The sequence below is a fragment of the Callorhinus ursinus genome, unplaced genomic scaffold (genome assembly GCF_003265705.2).
Source record: "Callorhinus ursinus isolate GAN/ISIS: 27379988/994484 unplaced genomic scaffold, GSC_fseal_2.0 scaffold46, whole genome shotgun sequence".
NCBI classification, from domain to species: Eukaryota; Metazoa; Chordata; class Mammalia; order Carnivora; family Otariidae; genus Callorhinus; species Callorhinus ursinus.
The window spans coordinates 5,663,682-5,685,153 of NW_027397108.1; the positions used below are offsets into that span (position 1 = coordinate 5,663,682).

The following is a 21,472-nucleotide window of genomic DNA, read 5'->3' on the forward strand; positions in this document are numbered from 1 at the left end:
GTTGAAGAAGGGATAGCAACTGAAAGGTCCTGAAATGAGAACAAGGCAAGAGTTGACCTAATATTCCAAGTGCAAACAATAGAGGTAATCATGTTATGGGTTGAATTGTGTCCCAACAGAATTCATCAGAGTTTTGTCTTGGATTCTGACTGTATTTGGAGATAGGGTTTTTATTTTTTTTTAAAGATTTTATTTACTTATTTGAGAGAGAGAGAGCACATGACGGGGGGAGGGTCAGAGGGAGAAGCAGACTCCCCGCTGAGCAGGGAGCCCGACGCCGGACTCGATCCTGGAACTCCAGGATCATGACCTGAGCCGAAGGCAGTCGCCCAACCAACTGAGCCACCCAGGCGCCCTGGAGATAGGGTTTTTAAAGAAGTGATTAAGTTAAAACGAGGCCCTCAGGGTAAGGTCCTAATCCAGTGTGACTGGTGTCTCTATAAGAGGAAGAAATTGGACACAAGGAGACCCCAGGGTTGCACGCATCCAGAGGGAACACTATGTGAGGACATAGAAGATGGCAGTCTGCACACAAGGAGAGTGGCCTCAGAAGAAATCAGTTCTGCTGACACCCTGATCTTGAACTTACAGCCTCCAGAACTGTGAAAATGAAGTTTTAAGCCACCCGGTCTGTACTGTTTTGTTATGGTAGAGCAAACTAATACACCCCATAATTAGCGGTAGATAACAATTATAATAGTAAGAACCCTGTAAGAAAAGTATGGGGTTCATGTGTGGGCATAGCAAAGGCATCTAAACCTTTCTGGCCTGGAAAATGGAGGGACTCTTAAAGGTGTGACATTGTAGTTGAGATCTGAAAGGGGACGATTTAGCCTCAGGAATAGCCTTCCAATCAGTCTTAATTTTGTGCTACCATCACTCCCATGCATACATGGGACACATTTGTAGGAGTTCTGACAGTACTAACTCCATCTTGTTCATGTTTGCTTAGTGATCTCTCTTGGGGTTATATGTTCCAGGCCCCTTGGAGATGAATATACATACCTTAGAAATGCCCACAAAGGCTGGGATGAGGAGAGGCTTGTTTGGCCTCTCATGAATTTGTTAGAGATAATGTAGTTTCTCCCCTTCTTGACATGGTGGTGCCATTAGATAACTAAAGGTTAGCTGTCAGGTGTGTGCAAGCCCTTTGAGGTGCATTTGAACCCTTTGATCTCAGTACAGTGCCCTTCTGCATGTCTCTTCCCTTTATAAAATTTACACATTAAGGTCTGGATTTTTCAGAAAATAACTATGCAGCTGCTGCTGATTGTTCTCTGCCCAATCCCCCTTGTCAGTAAGTTACCCTGAATAAAACTGTGTAAACTGTATGGAGTGACCTCCTTCGTTTTCTGGTCTCAAAGTGCCTTCTCAATTTGGGGGATATACTTTATTGTCTCTGCTACACCTTCTAACAACATTTCAACCTGCAAAACAAATTCTGTACCCATTAAACATTAATTCCCCATTCTCTACCGTTCTGTTTTTTATCTCTGAATTTGACTTCTGTTTAGAATTTTGAAAGAAGTTCTGTGGGGGCAGAGGTGAAGAAGTGACCCAGTCTGCTCTCTGCATCCAGGAAACTGCCTATGAACTAGATCTTGAGGGATGAGCACATGTCTTGACACTTAAGAGGAAAACAATTCCTGGCAGAAATAAGAGCATATGTACATCCGCTAAGGATGCTAGGAGCTCCACACCTTCCCTATGGACCTCTTGTTACCAGTCTACTTGCACACTGGAGTCTGATTCATTTTCATGAAACAGTGGCTTCATCATGTCACTCTCCAACTCCAAAATTTATAATAACTTATTGTCTGAGGGATAAAGGTCAAATTCTTCAGCCTGATGCTCAGATTTCTACATTTTTATTTGACAATGGAAATACTTAAAACTAATCACCAAAGGCTCTTCCCACCCATCAAAATGTAATAAATGAGAAGTGACTAAAGATGTAGTAATGTAATTTTAACTTTGAATTAAACCACCTGACTGGAAGGATAACTCCTTGATCGCTCTTTGCTACTGAATTATAGAATACAGAAGATAACTCTCACATTCAATAATGTGTTGACCTGTTTTAGTTACAAAGTCAAGGAAATGTCATTTTGGGGGAAGAGATACTTCTGTAGGTCTTGACACAATTCTGAATCCGTTCATAATGGAATTGATTGGAAGTGTGAAAACTTCCCAGTTCTTCCAGTTACTAGATACATCAAGAAAAGGTCCCCTGAGTCTCTTCACTCTTGTAGCAGATCTAAGACTGCAGCCCAATATAGTAAGCCTAGTCATATATAGCTACTGAGCACTTGAAATGTGGCCATTGTGACTGAGGAACTGAATATTTAATTTTAGTTAGATTTTTATTTAAAAAATTTTATTTATTTATTTGACAGGGACAGAGGGAACACAAGCAGGGGGAGTGGGAGAGGGAGAAGCAGGCTTCCTGCTGGGCAGGGAGCCAGATGCACGGCTAGATGCCAGGACCCTGGGATCATGACCTGAGCCGAAGGCAGATTCTTAATGACTAGGCCACCCAGGCACCCCTAATTTTAGTTAAATTTAAAAATGAGTAGTGTAAAATATTTTATTATACACGTTTTAGTTTTGGAAGGACTACATTTCACTTTAACCTTTGAAAATTTAGTGTCCAAGTTGAGGTGAGCTATACATGTAAAATACATGGTATGTTTCAAAGACTTGGAACAACAAAATATCTCAGTGTTTTTTTATATTGATGTTGAAATAATAGTTCATATGTATTGCTTTAAATAAAATATAGCATTAAAGTTGATTTCATCTGTTTCTTTTTTTTTAATGACGCCGAGATAAAATTTAAAATTACATGGATCACATTTCTAACTCTATTAGTTTTTGTTCTTTTGCAATTATCAAACATCGATAATGGCTTATTAAATGGGGATTTATTAGAAGGATACTGGATAGTTTCTAGAAGTAATGGTCTGAGGACAAGGCCAAGTTAAATGGTCAGAAACCAGGGCAGCCCAAGGATCTCAGAAGCAGGAATTAACTTAGTGCCACTGCAACAATGACAAACACCAACTGATTTCTCTGCTCTCAGGATGCTCAGGCTTTCAAAGTCTAAGAGAGAGTCAAGACCTGATTATAGTTCTTGTAGGACTACAAAATGGGGGAAGGTAATTATTTTTTACTTTTTATTTTTTTGAGGGTAATTCTTTATAGAGAAACTGGATGCTGTAACCCAAAGAAGAGATAATGTTTGTAATAGCCAAAATAGCAGTGTCAAATAGAAATACCCATTTGAGGCAAGAAGGAAGAGAGTTCTGTTGACAGCGCTGAAGAACAAATTATTGGTAGAGTCTCAGTTGGGAGAAACTCAAATCCAACATCAAATCTACTCTTAACTGCTCACCTGGTTCATTTGATAATCTAGTGTTTATTGGCTGCCTTTTATATGCAAATTGTGACTAGGTCAACCCGCTAAAAAAATCTAATTTGTATAATAACATCCTTTTTGCTCTTAGATTTAGTTACTTACCAAGTCCTCTTATCAATTACTTGTTTGTGGATATTTTGGTTTAATTAGAACTTAGAGCTGAAAGTTGCCTTACAGGTCATCCAGGTGAATAGTTCCTAAATATTGGTTAGATATAGTTATGACAGAATTATCAAAAATTAAAACACATTGAAACAAAAAATCATCCTTATTCCTGGGTGATTTTGATGATCAGTCAGGATTTGGACACTGCTGAGTTAGATGAATCTCCTAATTGTGTATACTGAATTGCATCTACTCAGTCAGGATTCAGGTTTGTGAACTTTCCATTTAGCATTTTTATTGTGCCCCTATTCATCCTTTCTTTTCCATTGTCACAAGCCTATCCTTGAACTTAATGGCTAAGTCTTACTACGTTATGATTGTGTGATAGATAGGCTCCTATTTTTTATACCCCCTGTCTTTTTCATTCTTTTAACAAATATTTTTGAGCATCTGTTTTGTTCCTGGCCCTTTGATAGGTGCTAAGGGAACTACCCCTCCCCTGAGGATACGCCACAAACAAGATATAGGTCCTAAAGACTTAGAGATATGAGTTATGGCAGGGAACCTAATCTGGCTTTGAGGAGCTTGGAGAGCCTTCCTTGGGGAAGTGACATCTAAGCTGAGATCAGAAAGGGAAAGGGCTGAGAGGAGTGAAGGAGTGTTTCAGTGAGGTGGAAGGGGGTTTGATGCCTATGGTATAAGTGACAAGCCTGGAGGGGCAAGCTAGGGCCAGATCTCTAAAGGCCATATGTTAAGTCAGTAGGATTTTCAAAGACACTGTGAAGCTATTGAATTGTTTTGAGAAGAAAGACACTTTAAATTGTACAATAGAATTACGTCATTCTTGAGCTCACTCTGGCTGAAAGAGGAGTAGGGAAATGGAGAAAGGAAAAACAAAAGTCATCTCAAAAATTCTTTTAGATTACTCTTACTCATTTCTCCTAGATTAATTTTTTTAAACTAGTTAATCCTATTATGAGATACAATCCAGGCTGATGGTCTAGGCTTCCTATACCTGTCATCTAGCCTTATTTCTTAGCCCTCCCTGTCTTGTGTACCTCAATTTAGTGTCCTCTAGCTAAACCGATGTAGACAGTGTGCTTCCAAACATTCCACATTTACGCGCCCCCCATGCAAATATTTGTACTGCCTTCTATTTCTGGAACGATGCCTGGAATAATGTTGTCTTTCAACTTTTCAAATCCTGCCCATCACTCAGAACCCAATTCAGATTTCGCTTTCCTCTTACATCAACTGAAAATGATCATTTCCTTTTTCATTTCAAATGATGATAGGGCTGTTTTACAGTTTTAATGTTTAGTTATACACTACCTTTTATTGTTACCTAACATGACGGCAGGTGCAGGAGGACAGTTCTGAGTTTTATAGTTATCTGAATCTTTCATAGCTTCAAGCAGTTTATATACTTAATAGATACTTTTTGAGTGGATAAGTGAAAACTCTTTAAAATGGGTGAGACAGCATCTTTAAAATTATTCACACTTTTTAATAACATGTAAGCCCCAGAATGCCTAACCAATTCTATCTAGCTGAATTGACATTAAAATTTTTTTTCATTTTACAAAACAAAAAAATATGAAAGGCGAAGGATGTGGTAATGAAACCAGGTTATTTTCCTGTACTAATTTTATTCAAAATATTCTGTTCAGTTAAAAGATTTATGTTCAGACTTTTGTGGAAGTTTCCAAAGAAGCCAGTTGCCATGGGGATTACGAAAAGGAAAAAATTTAAAAATATGACCAATTTATACAAAGGAAGCCACCATGTCCAAACCTGAAAGACCTTTTTGAAGGATGGAGTAAGTCCTCAGAAAGAAAAAGAATGTGGAAATAAAGTATTAGGGGAACATGTATGATTGTGGAAGTGAAGCCACAGCTCAGATGTATGTTTATTTTTCCCAAGGGGAAATTGTGTGTTTACTACTTATAAGGAGGAACAAAAGAAAGGTCTTAAAGCAGAGAGCTGTAGACACTAAATAGTCTTTTTTTACCCATGGCAAGTTCTTTTTACTCAAAAAAGGAGAGATCAGGTTATAGAAGTCAGAGCCAGTAGTTGAAAAGGAGGCTGTTGGGAATTTGAACCAAACCATTTGCGCTAGGAAAAAAAAAAACAAAAACCCCCAAAAACAACTCTCTCTAAATAAACTTTATATCTTTTGAATTGTTTTAAGAAAGAAAAGTGTCTTTGATGGTAAGGCATTACAAACTGTTATAATCTCTTTCCTTTGTTGGATATGCCTGCAGTTGTTTCTTTGTTTTGTTTTTCTCCATTTCATGAGGTTTGACCATGACCTACCACCATTGGGTGGCAGCCCAAATTGCAGCCCCTTAAGAAGTGAATTCATCTTTGGCATTGGGTTCTGTGAATTTGACCTTACAAATGACAACTTTGCACAGATGTTTTTAAATGAAATGTCGAATAAAATTTTCCTCTTCTGTCTGACAAGAATGTGTGTGAGACAGAGAGCAAGAGAACACAACAAAGCTAAGAAAATATCTAGTGACCAGTGACCATGTCTGGAAGAAAATCCTCTCTTCCATTAAGCCATTTTGCTCCTGCACATCTACTCTCAACAGCTCAAGAGTCACCAAACCCTCTTAACTCTGAGAGGATCAAATGAGACAATATGTGAAAATACCTTACCAAATGTACAAAGCTGTGTAGATGTGAAGGATGGTAATTACAGCATGAGTGCAGGTTGGTTTTCTAGTACTTTTATTGGCATGGTTGCTTTTTAAATGGAGTAGACTGTATGAATTAACAAACCCAAACCCAAATCTATAAAAATTATTGCACATCTTTAAAGTTCACTTAAACCTGAAGCTAAGATCTCCTCATACTTCTGGGCTGGCAGGAGTTAACTAAATATTTATTAGTGCTCTCCTGAACCAAATACTGTGCAAAGTTTCAGGGTCTTAAATGTTGCCGAAGCATAGGTAAAAATTCCTCTGGTCACTGATCATTAGGTCTCACTGGATAATATGGAGATGGCCATTGTTCAGCCAGCTTGGTCATTTTAGATTCTGCTCCTCTACAGTTTATAGTCCATACGTGGTGTTCAAGAATCTTTGAAAGGAGTAGGGGTCAAGTGTCAACCTCTTTGGGTGCACCTCACAGATCCTTCCTTTCCTTTCCAGATTCTGGGTCTCACTGGGCCTTCTGAATCCTGACCTCTTTCCAATACTGAGAAAACTTTAACTCTTTCTTTTTTTGTCCTAGAACTCTGGCTATCCCATCTGCCTCCAGGCCACATAGATATACCTCTTTAGTCAGCGTAGGCTTTGACAAAAGTCAGAAGAGCTGTAGAAAACACGCCAACTTCTGCTCTGTGCCCTATTAGATAGTAAGGGCTTGGTTGCCTTCTTGGAACTATTGAGGTTTGTGTAGAGCAAAACAGAAACTAAAAACTCAAAACATTATTCTGCTCCTCTGGCAAAATAAAGGCTTTCTCTTGGCTTCAGCAGGGCAGAATTTTGGTGAGTGCATTACAGATTGAATGTGTCCTGTTTGGGTGAACAGAGCACACCTTATCTTCTTGATTTCTTGATTCTACATGGACTAGAGAAATGTTTTCCTTTTTTCATCCAGCTGCAATAATTCCAATGTAACAGAAAAAGGAAAACACTTCTTAACTCTAAAAAGCAGTAATTTTAATAGTTTGTAATTTACACTTGTTGATAAATACCTCCCATAACATCAGTGAACATTGCTTCTCTGGGTTGGTTTTTGTATTTGGATTTTTATAGTAACATTCAAACTACAAGGAAGCTAAGTTGCTTTCCTTTGTGCTGCTTAGGGGATAGGCATTAGGAATGATTAATTTTGTTGATTAATCTAATCAGAAATTAATTGCTATAGGGGCACCTGGATGGCTCAGTTAAGCCTCTGGCTCTAGATTTCGGCTGGGGTCATGATTTCAGGGTATGATATCAAGCCCGGCTTGGGGCTCTGAGCTCAGAGGGGAGTCTGCTTAAGATTCTGCCCCTCCCCACCGTGCTCTCTCTCTCTCGCTCTCATTCTTTCCCTAAGATAAATGAATAAATCTTAAAAAAAAAAAGAAATTGGGGCACCTGGGAGGCTCAGTCAGTTAAGCAACTGACTCGGTTTCGGCTTGGGTCATGATCTCAGGGTCCTCAGATCGAGCCTCATGTAGGGCTCTGAGCTCAGCGTGGCGTCTACCTGTCCCTCCCTTTGCTCCTCCCCCCCTCTGTCTCTCTCTCTGGAATAAATGAATAAAATCTTTAAAAAATTAATTGCTGTAAATTGAAAATATAGCTGTTTGGCATTTAGTAGATCAATTTTAAGGATAGAAAATAATTAAAATTTTTTTATTATGGAAAACTTCAAAATACTCAAAAGTACAGAGAATAGGAGTCTAACATTCATATACTCACCAACCGGCTTTATTATCAACTCTTGGCCAATCTTATTTTATGTCCCCCAAATTTCCTTCTCTCCATCCCTCTTCCAATTATTTTGAAACAAATTCTAGGCATCATATATTTTATCTGTAAAAATTTCAGTAGGTATCTCTAAATGGTAAGAACTTAAAAAACGCAACATAATCACAATGCCATCATCACACTTACAAGTTAAACAATGATGTAAGAACACTTTATTCTGATTTTCATCATTTATTTATTGTCTTAAAATTTAATATTAAATTTTTATCAACAGTATAAATCTAAACATATTAACATTATCCTGAAAGATATCCAGGATATGTTGTCAAGTGAAAGAGCAAGTCATAGAATAATTTTTATCACAGGCTTAATTTTTTTTAAAAATTATAAATAACTATATTTTTGTTTAAACATGTAAAAGGATTAGAAACATACCTCATACCTCAAGCCAAGAGCTGTTGTTATTTTTTTTTTTTTAAGAGTTCAGCTTTTTATTGAGCAGCCTATAGAAGAGGTTTAGTCAAAAAGACCAAAGCCCATGTCATCGTCAGACTCCTCAGATTCGCCCTTCTTTGCTTCCACTTTCTTCTCAGCTGGGGCAGCAGCGGTAGGAGGAGCAGGACCTCCGGCTGGCGCAGCGCCAGCTGCTGGGGCCGGTCCAGCAGCTCCTACATCGCAGATGAGGCTCCCCATGTTGACGTTGGTCAGGGCCTTTGCAAACAAGCCAGGCCAGAAGGGTTCAACATTCACACCCGCTGCGTGAAGGAGGGCATTAATCTTATCCTCGGTGACCTCACGACGATGAGTCGTCGTGCAGGATGAGGGCCGAGTAGATGCAGGCGAGCTCCGAGACCGAGGCCATAGTGCGGGCGAGTGCCAAGCGGACGCTGCCGGGCGCGGTGCTAGTCGGGGATGAAGTGAGGGCCTCACCCGGACGCGGCCTTAGCTTCCTCGGAAGGACCGAGCACCTTAGCGGCAACTGAGGAAAGCCTGTTGTTACTTTTTTTTTTTTAAGATTTTATTTATCCATTTGAGAGAGAGAGAATGAGAGATAGAGAGCACGAGAGGGAAGAGGGTCAGAGGGAGAAGCAGACTCTCCGCTGAGCAGGGAGCCCGATATGGGACTCGATCCCGGGACTCCAGGATCATGGACCCGAGCCGAAGGCAGTCGCTCAACCAACTGAGCCACCCAGGAGCCCCTGTTACTTTTAAAAGTAAGACTAATCAGGGTTGGTATTGGGGATGGGAAAAGGACTTTCACTTCTAACCTATTCTGTAGTAGTTTTTATTTAAAAAAATGCATGTTACTTTGGGAACTAAATTTTCAAAAAAGAATTCATGAAAGGAAGAATTTAAAAATAAATTCTGTCAACATGTGAAATGAGAGACATTCTTAGGTCAGGATGTCCTGTCCAGATATTGTCTCTCAGTTGAATAATCTTACTCCTGGTTTATTTAGTAAGAGTAGTGGTGAGCATGTACAGTGTGCCTGGCTCTGTGCCAGGCACTTTGGACAGGTGCTTCTAAGCGTATTACTTATGGTCTCACCATTAACCCTTTGAGGTGAGTATTCCCATTTCTCAGGTAAAGAAGCACAGTGTAGAGCAGTTAAATAACCTGCCAGAAGTTTGGAAGAGGCTGAACAGGATTGGAACTGAGGTCCTGGGACTCTTTGCCCACTCTTTCTTTAATCACTTCAGTGAACTTCCACTTCCCTTGAAGTTCTCACTATTACAGAATGAATTTTGTTATTTCAGTTTGTACTGGTTTGACTCTTTTGTTTTTAAATTTCCATATCAGCCTCAACTACTCCATTTTACTATAAACTCAATGGCTCAGGCAAGACAGAAGGCTAATTCCTCTCATTCCCCCCCACCCCCCCATTCATAGAATCTGACTGGCCTGAAGGACTAAGGGGAGAAAGGATCCAAAAAGAACTTCATGCTTTCCTGATTCAAGAAACATTTCAATAATAGGCAGATGGTTCTTGTCATTAGTGGCTTTCTGTGCAATTCTCCAGCTGCCTAACCTTTCTTTCTTGATGGAAAAATGTCATAAAACTCTTCTTAATTTATCTATTCCATAAACATAGGACAAAGAGATTACAAGTATGTAAGAATCGAAGTGCCCAGCACTTTTATTTGCAATATATTCCAAATGATAGATGTCAACAAGCTGTAACTATCCTTTTTAAAAAGTTATGGATTAGTTCTTGCATACTGTAGTAGCAAATTTATTTTGCACAACTTGACCTTGGCACCAACAATGCTTTGGGCTTGTTTGTGGTAATTTTTTTTTTTTTTAGGAATAACAAACTTATTCTTTAACATAAAAAGAGTGCAATAGGAAAGCTAATTTGTCTATAAAACAATATACCTCCCCATACAAACACTATGATACATATGTTCTTTTTGTTTTGCATTATTATAACCCTTATCTATCCTTTATCTATTGGAGATAATTGAGATATTACTGTGTGCCCCAAAGAAAAGTCTTTAACCCCAAGAAATTTGATCCTTACAAAATTCTGCTGAAATTATTCAAGTGATTATTTAAGAAGATGAGTAGTTTGAAGTTTTCTATCCTTTGCATGCCTTTGCTCTACCATCCTATCAAGGATCATAGGAGCTCCACAGACTAGGTTGAGAAAATGCCACTGACAAGACAGAGTCTTCCAGAACTTAGACCACTTGATGTCCCTCTTTACACACAGTGAAAAAGTGTAGCAAGTAGGAACTTCACTGACCACGGGAAGATACTGCCCAATCCTGCTTGTATTATTAAAATAAGATTCCACAATGAATCATGGAACACTACACCAAAAACTAATGATGTAATATATGGTGATTAATATAACATAATAATAAAAAATAAAATAAATAAGATTCCAGATTTTAATCACTTAGATTTAAAATTTTGCCCTTCAGACAAGCTGAATGATAGGTCACTTTACTGGATATTTCACACTGTTTAGAGATATAAATTTAATATTTATTCTTTTGCAAATGTATGGCTATACTCTCTGTGTCTAGATTCCCCAAAGAGGATATTTGAGAAATTTCATAAATACTCATAATTATGTTTGGTGAGATCGTTTAAAATAAAGGGAGGCTTAGACAGAGGTGAGAATTTTTGCTCTGAAGGGGGAAGAATTTTCTACTGCCTAATGTCCGAAAATATTGTAGCATACTTTGGGAGGTCTTTAGTTAATTTAGAAGTCATATTGTAGGAAACCCTGCTCTCTAGCCTGCCTCCTAAGTAGGTCTCACGCCAGTGTCTGGGGCAATTCATGAATTTAATCTAATAAACGGCAACCTTATTCCTCCAAGGGTTGTATTTTTCCTGTGACTTATATACCATTGTTGGCTTTTTAGTTATTTTTTCCTCTGGATCATCTTGCAGTTGTTAGTAGAGTGTCCAGACATGGGTGTTTGGTCGTGTATAATAAGTATAACTTTAATATAAATTATTTGGCAGAGGAGGATGTCTGTAAGGTCAAGGCTTTCTTGACATTTTAAGTGTTAGGTTTGGAAATTTTCTACCCAACTTTCTGTTTAACTCATTAGGAAACTGGCTCTGACAAGGTCAGGCAATTAGTGGCAATTCCAGGACTAGGGAGGTTGTAGTGCACTACGGTTCAGTGCTTCAGCTCTGACATCCCAGGGTCTGGGTTGGAATCCTGCTCCTGCCACTTATGAGTTGTATGATCTTGTGCAATTTATATCACCCTTCTGTGCCTCAGTTTCCACATCTGAAAACAGGATGATCATAATGCATAGTTTATAGGGCTATTATGAGGATTAAATAAATGAAATGAATTAAACACTTAGCGCAGTGTCTGGTATATAATGAGTACTGAATAAATGCTATTAGAATTAGAACTCATGTCTCCTACCTCTCAGTTTATCGCTTTATAGTTGCACCACATTGTTTCTCCTGATATCCTTTAAAGATAGTAAAATACTGTAATAGTGTTATTTCTCATTAAATATTTCAGTTGATTAAATATTTCAGAAAAGAATACATATTTAACAAATGTCAGCTTTTTTTTTTTTAAAGATTTTATGTATTTATTTGACAGAGAGAGATCTAGCGAGAGAGAGAACACAAGCAGGGGGAGTGGGATTGGGAGAAGCAGGCTTCCCGCTGAGCAGGGAGCCCGATGAGGGGCTTGATCCCAGGACCCTGGGACCATGACCTGAGCCGAAGGCAGACGCCTAATGACTGAGCCACCCAGGTGCCCCAACAAATGTCATCCTGACCATTTTTTTTCCACGTGAGAGATGAAGATGTAATAAATGAAGAATTTGGAATGAAATGAAAAATTAAATGATGTATGTCTGAGTATATTCAGGTAGCACATTATATAATAAATTACTTTTTAATACAGCTGTGATTCCTAATTTGCATAAACAATTGGCCACATTAGTGGCTCGTTAGATAAATTGAGCCCAACTAACCCATACAAATGTGTTACAAATGCATATCTGAAATGTGAAACTGTTCCTGGAAACTCATTGGAACTGAAATTTCCAGTAAAGGAAACCCTTGATTTTTCAATAAAAGAGGAAATATCTATTCTGGGTTCATGTAGATGATATGGATTTAGCAATGATTTGTTCTTTGATTATAATCACTGAGTGCCTTTTAAAGAGAGATTCACGTCTTTGCAGCTCTCTGTGAAGACATACTGTTATAGCAACAATGGCTAATCTTACATGCATGATACTGTCTACCAGTTAGACCATTAGTGTCACTTCTATGCATCAAGATGTGTGCAGTGAGTTGAGCTCTATTTCTATTCTTATTAGATATATGTGGCAGACACTCTGGGCTTCCTGCTCCCCTGTCATTCTCACTAGCCTTGTTTCTTGCTGGTAGAACCCTGATTTTTCTCAAATATTGGGTGGCCATGTGCTTTAAGGGAAGTTGGGGTTTCTCTTAGCCTTGAGGGGAAGTGAATCTTGAGTAGTCCAAACAAACATTCTAATTCTAATTATTACCCTTCCAGTGACTGATCTAGACATGAGTATGTGACATAATTTTGGCCAATGAAAACTGAGAGTTTTTGAGGAGGAAGGTGCTTCCGTGTAAAATTTATGTGTATAAGGAAACACTTCTGTCTCTGATTTTTGTCATCTTTATGTGTTGCCTGGAATTGCAGAAGCCAATCTGAGCACCTTGAGGAGGTGCTAGCCTCAGGGGAGAAGCCAACATGCTTATATTTGCAGAGTAGACAGATGGAAAGGACCTGGGTCCTTCTTGATGTCTGTGAATTACCAGGTGAACTCACCCTGAAGCTACTCTACCTCTGGGCATCTTATTTTCTAATATAATAAAGGACATTATTTAAGCCAATTTTACTCAGCTTTCTTTTTTCAATAGAAACATGCTAATTGATGCAATGTAAAGTCATCTAATTATAATTCTGGTCTCTTTGTATTCTTTGCCTGTAGTTGCCAAAATGAGCTGAAGTCTGAAAATTGCTCAGTAGGACCAGGCATGGGGCTCTTTGTGTGGTTTCACTTGCCAATGACCACTCTCTTGATAAATGTAAGTATTTCAACTTCTCTTAACCAGTGACATTTCTTTATACCTTGAGTTAGTGTTTTAGGTACAATCATATAAATATTAAATGATATAATTATTAATTTCACAGCGTTCCATTTTTGTTGCAGTTTCTTTTTCCTCTTTTAAGTTCTTTGGTTACCCTCATCCTGGGACACAGTACACTGAAGGAGGCCAACACGAATGGGGAATCACCTCCCTCAGCGCAAGGAATGCTGTAGACCTTTCGTTACCTTAGCATAGCCATCTCCTTTGAGCTGACATATTGTTTTCCTAATAAAAATGCTTAATTTAGATGTCTTAAAAATTAACTTTCCTCCTTTTTTTAAAGTCATGAGCACAGAATCATGTAATAGCAGCTGAACTTTAGAAGACTGAACATATGTGAATTGGGATTGGTGTTGTGATAAACAAAAAATTAATTTGACATATATTTCAGATATATTTAATTTTTCTGCTGAGTGATTACTAGACATGGATGTTAATTCATGTAAATCACCAGGGTTACAGTTTATAGGCACCTTATAAAATGAATGCATTTGGATAATGATCAAGCCTATAGGGAAGTCTTACCACCTTTAGAAAATCTTCCTCAATTAATTTCTCTCCTTAATAAGTTGCTCCATTTTTGCTACCATGCCTTGAAATGCCTTTACCATGTACAGTTACTGACATAATAGTATCTCCCTTTACTTTGTGAGTAACTCTTCTTTGAATGTCATGGTTTCATGAGGAGATTTGTCATTGGACCCAGTAGGGGACCAAACCATGAAAGTAGAGGATGGGGTCTCAGTTAAGGGTGACACTATGCAGTCAGGTATTTCATTCTAGACAAAGCAAATTGTGAATGAACTGAACAGATGGGTCTGTTCAGAGAGACTCTTAGGAAAGTCGCCAGGTGGGGCCTGAGCCTTTGGCATCACCATATAGTGATTCCTTCTCTTGGTAATAAATAAACTAATAGACTGTGATCATTGTTCTTAATCAAAGAACAAAGTCCTATTCCCTTTTCTGGTACACAGACTGCAGTACATTTACAGTGAGGAGGAAAATAAAAAATATCTACAGAAAGCTTTAAAAATACCCCTGTAAAGCCTATTAATTTAGAATACCTGCCTGCCAGCACTTTTTAGTAGGTATGTCTCTAGAGAGATTGGGAAGAAACTTGTTCTTTCTTGTCCCATATAAGGCAGAACAAAGATGTAACTCGATGTTACTATGTGTTTCTGATTTCTGCCCATAAACAAGTAAAACCTTTTTCAGAATTCTGTCTACTTGCTGGGAAACCTTCCTCTAATTCATTCCTACAGAAACTCACCAGTAGGGGGTGAAACTCCTTTCCACACTCCACTCCCTAATTGAGCAATGCTAGCTTTGGATGATAAAAATTCTCACCTTTAAGCAGAATGCTGGAAGTACGATGAGTTATAATGAAATATTGTTTGGCGTTGCATTTGATAGGAGATAAGAAGTGCTTAATATTCTTTTATGAGTCTTTATCTTCTGGCATCCTGAAATTTCCTCCCTATCACAATATAAAGAATTAAAGTACAGTTTATATTGAGATGAGAGACATCCCCAATTTTGGGGAATCCTAGGACAATATCTACAAATTCTGTCTTTAATGGCATGCATGAGGCCTACAGCCTCAGATTAGTGTGAATCACTAGCAACTTTGGTGAATAAGAATGAATATTTGTGGGGGCCAGGAGGGTTATGTAGCTATTGTGCCAGAATCTATAAGTTTGATTGCTTTGATGCATCTTGTGAAAAGTGAAATAATAAAGTCTTTTTGAAAATATTAGTCTGTCTCATTTGTAGTAAGGAGTACCAAGAAAATTGTGTGTGTGTGTGTGTGTGTGTGTGTGTGTGTGTGTGTGTGTGTGAAAAATCACAAGGCAGAGCTGTGGTCAGTTGGTCAGCCCTCCTGTCCTTCAGGAGCAGCTCCTTTAAGTGCTAAAAGCTGGTGTTTCATTTTAATAAGGAAGGTGATATTCTCATGTAGTAAATACACACAGCCTTATCTAATTATATATACCCTTATCCCATTTGTTTTCATGTGTCAGGTATTCTTAACATGTTTTGCAAGCATTTTTTGTCCAGTTTCTACCATATATTGTAAGCCCTTTGCATGAACAGATTTTCTGTATTCCGATTCTTTTATATTCTTATAGGTGACACCCACTGCAAATTGCAGGGATTAACTAAATCCTGATAACTTGCCAGTTTTAACTAATAGATAAGATAGTGCTTTAAGGGTTACAGAAAACTTTAGCAGTTAACAGCAGGAGTTGTCTTACACTCTTTTCTTTCCTATTTTAATGAAGATTTTTTTTATAGCAGTATTACAGACAAACATTAGTTTTAGGCATATAACATAATGATTTGATATTTATATATATTGCAAAATGATCACCACAATAGGACTAGTTAACATCCATCACCATTTGTAGTTACAGTTTTTTGGTTTTGTTTTGTTTTTGGTTATGGGAACTTTTAAAATTTACTCTTTCAGCAGTTTCAAATATGCAATACAATATTAACTACAGTTACCATTTAAGCTCTTGAAGAATACATTTAGGGAAGGATGTGTAAACATTTTAGTTAGTAGCATTCTTCCTATGATTTCTACTTCTTAAAGAAAGTAACAGTAGATGTAATTAAATACTTTAGCTACTGTCATTGTCAAATCTGTTAAGCACATAATTGTCTAGTATATGCTTTTTTTGGTATACATCCCCTTTGCCCATATCTTCCTTGTTGTTTTGTTTTTCAGCATCTTTTCATTGTTAGTTTCATTGTTAGTTTTCCTGTCTAGTCAAGTAAGATGTTAAGTACAGGAGGGAGGCTGGGTCTCTGGGGTGTCAAGATTTCTCTTTTCCCTTAGCTTATTTGATCCATTACTTGCTTTGTATCTCCAGAGTACCCCCCTGACCCACAATTAGCATTTAATGGCAACAATGGGGCCCATAGTTTCAGAGATACTCAGGGACCCAAGGCTGCAGCTGAAGCAAGAAGAAAACACACCAAAATAGATGGATCTGCCTTGGTTAATGAAGATCACAGATGGAAATACGTTTTTCCCCCTGTGGACATGGTGGGATATTTTTTTAAGAACTGATGCTATTAATCAATCTGTCCTAAAACAGAAACAGTTGCAAATATGTAATACAGAGTATCAGTGGAATGGAAAACAAACCTTTAACTAAGCCTGATTTTTTTGAAGTTGGAAAATGTTGCCAGCCTGTTTTTTATGTAATTGAAAATGTTTAGAAGCTTTCCTGAAGAGTTGATTAATATATCAAAATCAAAAAAGGCAATTTTGAGTCTAATTTTGTTTGTTTACTGTGTAATACAGGATTCTTGGCTTTGAAATTCTGCCACGCAGGGTGAAAAATGACTGTCAGTGTGAAACAAAGTAGTCTATTGAAAAGAACATTGTGTCTAATAGGGAACAGCTGATACCAGCCCAATGCTCCCTCTCTGAAATTACAATATCTCAATCAGTCTGACTGATTCCTGTGGATAAAGGAGAGTCCAGATTTGGCCAAGGGGAGCAAAAGTGGGGGGAGGGAGGGAGTCTCTTGCAAGAATCCTAAAATGGGGAGTTGATGGGGAGGCACTGTGGTGTAGGCTGGAGGAACTAGGATAATTTGGGACCTTGATAAGCTGCATAGACTGCAGTTTCCGTACAAAGATAGAAGTGACATTGTGAGGGAAGGGTTGCATAGCTTCTCTAGGAGGGCCTAGAATTTTACTGTACTCCCAGAAGCTTTTCCAAGGGCTTCCTGAGTTTCTAAATCTGAATGAACTAAAATAGGTAGTTACATTTTGGTACTCAGCTTTTGGAGGAAGACACCATGGTTCAAGAAAAAAGGGGGGTGGCGGGGGGGGGGGGGCTTGCTGGCTTAGTCGGTAGAGCATACAACTCTTGATCTTAGGGTTGTGAGTTTGAGCCCCGTGCTGGATGTAGAGATTACTTAAGAAAATTGAGAATCTTTAAAAAAATAAAGTGTGCTAGAAAAAAAAATGAGTGAATTCCAACCAAGAGCTTCTGCCTATTTAGTTAAAACAGGAGTACTCAAAGAGAAAAAAATGCCTGTCCTAGAGTGATTTTATGTCCTCCCTTTCTCAGGAAAGTGCCAATTTCAAATATTTTCTCATTATTTCAATCACTGACATCTCCTGGAAACTCAATATTTTGGTGGCTAAATAGTCCCGGTTGATGCACTGTATCTGTTAGATGGTCTTTCAAACCCAGAAGCAACACAGAAGTCTTTTTATAGGACCACAGATCTTGGTTTGGGGTTCAGAAAATAAGGTCACTATATGTAGAATGAGGTTGGACTAAAAAACAATCCACAGATCAACCTAGTTTCTCACCCCTTTGGGTAGATACTAAAGTATCTGGGCCAGGTTGTCTTGTAGCCTCCGCATGAAGATTTCCCCCGGTAGACTGGGAGCTCACAGCTCAGAAGGCATCGAATTATGAGTAAGCTTTGCATCTGTAGCCAAACCTGTTTCCTATAGCTTCACTCATCAGGGGCAACAGAAAATGTCCTTTTATTTTGTTGTGTTGGTTCTTCAGTTATGTGGAGGGCTACTTTATCCAGCCTCCCCTTTCCCTCAAGTCAGTCCTCTTCCAGGCCAAGCTTCACCACACCCTCGTGGAGCTGACATTCAAAAGGACAAGGCTACCACACAATGTAGGGACATTATTCACATAGAATTTGTTGGCTTTGCAAGACATACATACAGAGACAGACACACACACACACGTATGTATCATAGTATATATAATATTAGATAGTGATAAGAGCTAGAGTATATAGTATGATATCAGATAATGGCAAGAACTATGTAGGAAGATAAAACAAGATACTTAGGGTATGATAGGGGGCAAATACTATCTTATATCAGGTAGGTTGGAGAAAACCTCTCTAAGGAAGCACCACTGGGGAGAGTCCTGATGGAGGGAGGAAGTGAGCTATGCCTGAAGGGAAAGGTTCTAGTCAGAAGGGTATTGATTCATAAATTTAAGCATTTTTGTTATGAATGGTCAACGAGGCATTTATTTCCTTAAAAATACTCTTATCTATCAGGTACCAAGAAAATTAAGAGACTTGTTAAATATGCTTTCCCTAATTAATACGAACCACAGATGGATATGAGCTTGTTCGGGTCTTTGGGGAGGCACGGAATTTGTTTTTTGTGTTCTTTTTTTTAAATTTAAATTCAGTTATTTAACAGTGTATTGTTAGTTTCAGAGGTAGAGTTCAGTGATTTGTCAGTCTCCCTGCTGAATGGAGAGCCTGCTTCTCCCTCTCCCTCTGCCCCTTCTCCCCACCGCATTTGTCACTCATGCTATCTCAAATAAATAAATAAAATCTTAAAAAAACACCCGAGTGCTCATTCCATCATGTGCCCTCCTTAATGCCCATCAGCCAGTTACCCCACCCACCCAGCCCCCTCCAGCAACCCTCAGTTTGTTTCCTATGATTAAGAGTCTCTTATGGTTTGTCTCCCTCTCTGATTTCATCTTGTTTCATTTTTCCCTCCCTTCCCCTATGCTCCTCTATTTTGTTTCTTAAATTCCACATATGAGTGAAATCATATAATTGTCTTTCTCTGATTGACTTATTTTGCTTAGCGTAATACTTTCTAGTTCCATCCACGTCATTGGAAATGGCAAGATTTCATTTTTTTGATGGCTGAGAAGTATTCCATTGTATATACATCACCCTTTTTTTTTTTTTAAATGATTTATTTACTGATGAGAGCCAGAGAGAGAGAGAGGCAGAGGCAGAGGGAGAAGCAGGCTCCCCGCCTAGCAGGGAGCCCAATGCGGGCCTCGGTCCCAGGACCCCGGGATCATGACCTGAGCCGAAGGCAGACGCTTAACCGTCTTAGCCACCCAGGCGCCCCTATATCACACCTTCTTTATCCATTCATCTGTTGATGGACATCTGCACGCTTTCTGTAGTTGGCTATTGTGGACAATGATACTATAAACACTGGGGTTCAGGGAGGCACAGAATTTGTATCTCCTTATCCATATGAAGGTCTTTCTCCCTCTGATGTTTCTCCCTGAATAAATGTGTGCCTTCATGGAGTGTAAAGCAAAGGGAACCCATCAGCCAGCCCAATCCTTTGCATCAACCCTGGTGATGCACAGGGTGATAGGAACGTCAGCCAAGCTGCTCTCACATCCCTACCTGTGGGCATGGCACCCCACTCTCACCTGTCCTTAGACCTATGAAAAAGAGGCATGTAGGGTCTTTATGTTTCCCCCAATGAATCTGTCCTGGTCCTTAGTGATCACCATGTCCTTTTCTGAGGACTCACAAATCATCTGTCTCATCACTTTAGAGTATTACCATGTTTCAAAACCAAGCTTGCACATCTGTAGATCATGGGATACATGTTTCCCCCCATGTTGAGAAACTGGAATACTATTTTTCTAGCTCCATTGCCTCAGTACCTTTTCTATTCTCCCTGATTCCTTAAAGATTACTGACAGGGACTCTTAGATTACATCTGCAAAGTCTCTCCATACTCTGGGATGTAATTTGTTTAGGCCTAGAGACTCGAACTCATTTAAAACAGCGAGTTGGTCTCCTGCTATCACCTTACTTATCTCATACTTCAGTTTCTTTTAAACTACATTTATTCAGCTCTCCTGAGTCTAAAGATCATTCTCTTTGATACAGAAGATGGAAATACAATAGAAGTTGTGATATATGACTTTCTCTTTGTTGTTTGTTAATGTTGTATCATCTGCCCCAAGCAGTGAAGTAATGTTTTTTAGGTTCATCTTTTTTACTTTGATTGTAGCTGATTAGGAGTGAGTGTGTTTCTGAGTTTGTGGATGAAAGGCTTAACCATATTTCTCATAAGCATATTTCACCAACAGTTCCTATTATGTCCTTTCAGTTCAATATTCCTATGTACATTTTACCTTGTTTTAGAATGCAGTTATTAGCAAAGGCTCTGGAACCATACAACCAGGGGCAAATCTTGGCTGTTCCACTTACTCTAGCAGTAAGAGCATGGGCAGGTCAGTTTACCTGTCTGCATATGAGTTGCTTCTCTGTAAAATGGAGATAATGCTTACCTCGTAGAATTTGAGAGTAAACAATTTAAATTTCTTTTCTTTTTTTTTTTTTTTTTAAAGATTTTATTTATTTATTTGAGAGAGAGAGAGCGCATGTAAGCAGGGGTAGGGGTTGGGGAGGAGAGGGACAAGCAGACTCCGTGCTGAGTGCAGAGCCTGAAGTGGGGCTCGATCTCACTACCCTGAGATCATGACCTGAACCGAAATCAAGAGTCAGATACTTAACCAACTGAGCCACCCCAGCACCCTGAGAGTAAACAATTTAATAAACACAAAGGGCTTAGAATAGTGTCTGGCATATAGTATGTACTTATCGCCCCCACCGCCATCATCATTTTTAATGTATTCCTATCATCTTTCAACTATATTTTAAAAATTCTGACCTCATCAGAGAGTTTCCTGGTGAGCCACAGTTTGTCCTTTGGTTAGGGCACATTCAATCCAATTTTTCATATCTTGTATCTCTGTGTATCTAGTGTCAAACAGTGAGACTTGGTATAAACAACAAGAATGTGAGACTCTCAAAGACCATGAATCAACAAAGAATGATTAAATACATTTAGTGTATTCATGGTGGTAGCAAAGTGAATGGACACATTTTTATAAAGACCCTCACTTGAGTCTGGTTTGAAATAAAAAAGGACTTTCTTAGAATCCAAGAGATTCCAAGTAACCTGTGCACCCATTTCCAAGCCTTCTAGCCTAGTTTGAACGATAAAGGAAAACATCCCAGATGGTGCCAAAAAAATCCATAATAAATCATGGGAATCATAAAATATTGTTTCACAGCAGTATGGAAAGGCAAATTTGCAATCACCAAGGGAACCTTGAGCCTATCAGATC

The 21,472-nt window shown here is 38.7% G+C and overlaps 1 pseudogene; it reads right to left on the bottom strand.

Annotated features, from left to right (window-relative positions):
- Nucleotides 1-8,405: 8,405 nt before the first annotated feature.
- Nucleotides 8,406-8,924, bottom strand: LOC112814797 (large ribosomal subunit protein P1 pseudogene; annotated as a pseudogene).
- Nucleotides 8,925-21,472: the final 12,548 nt, after the last annotated feature.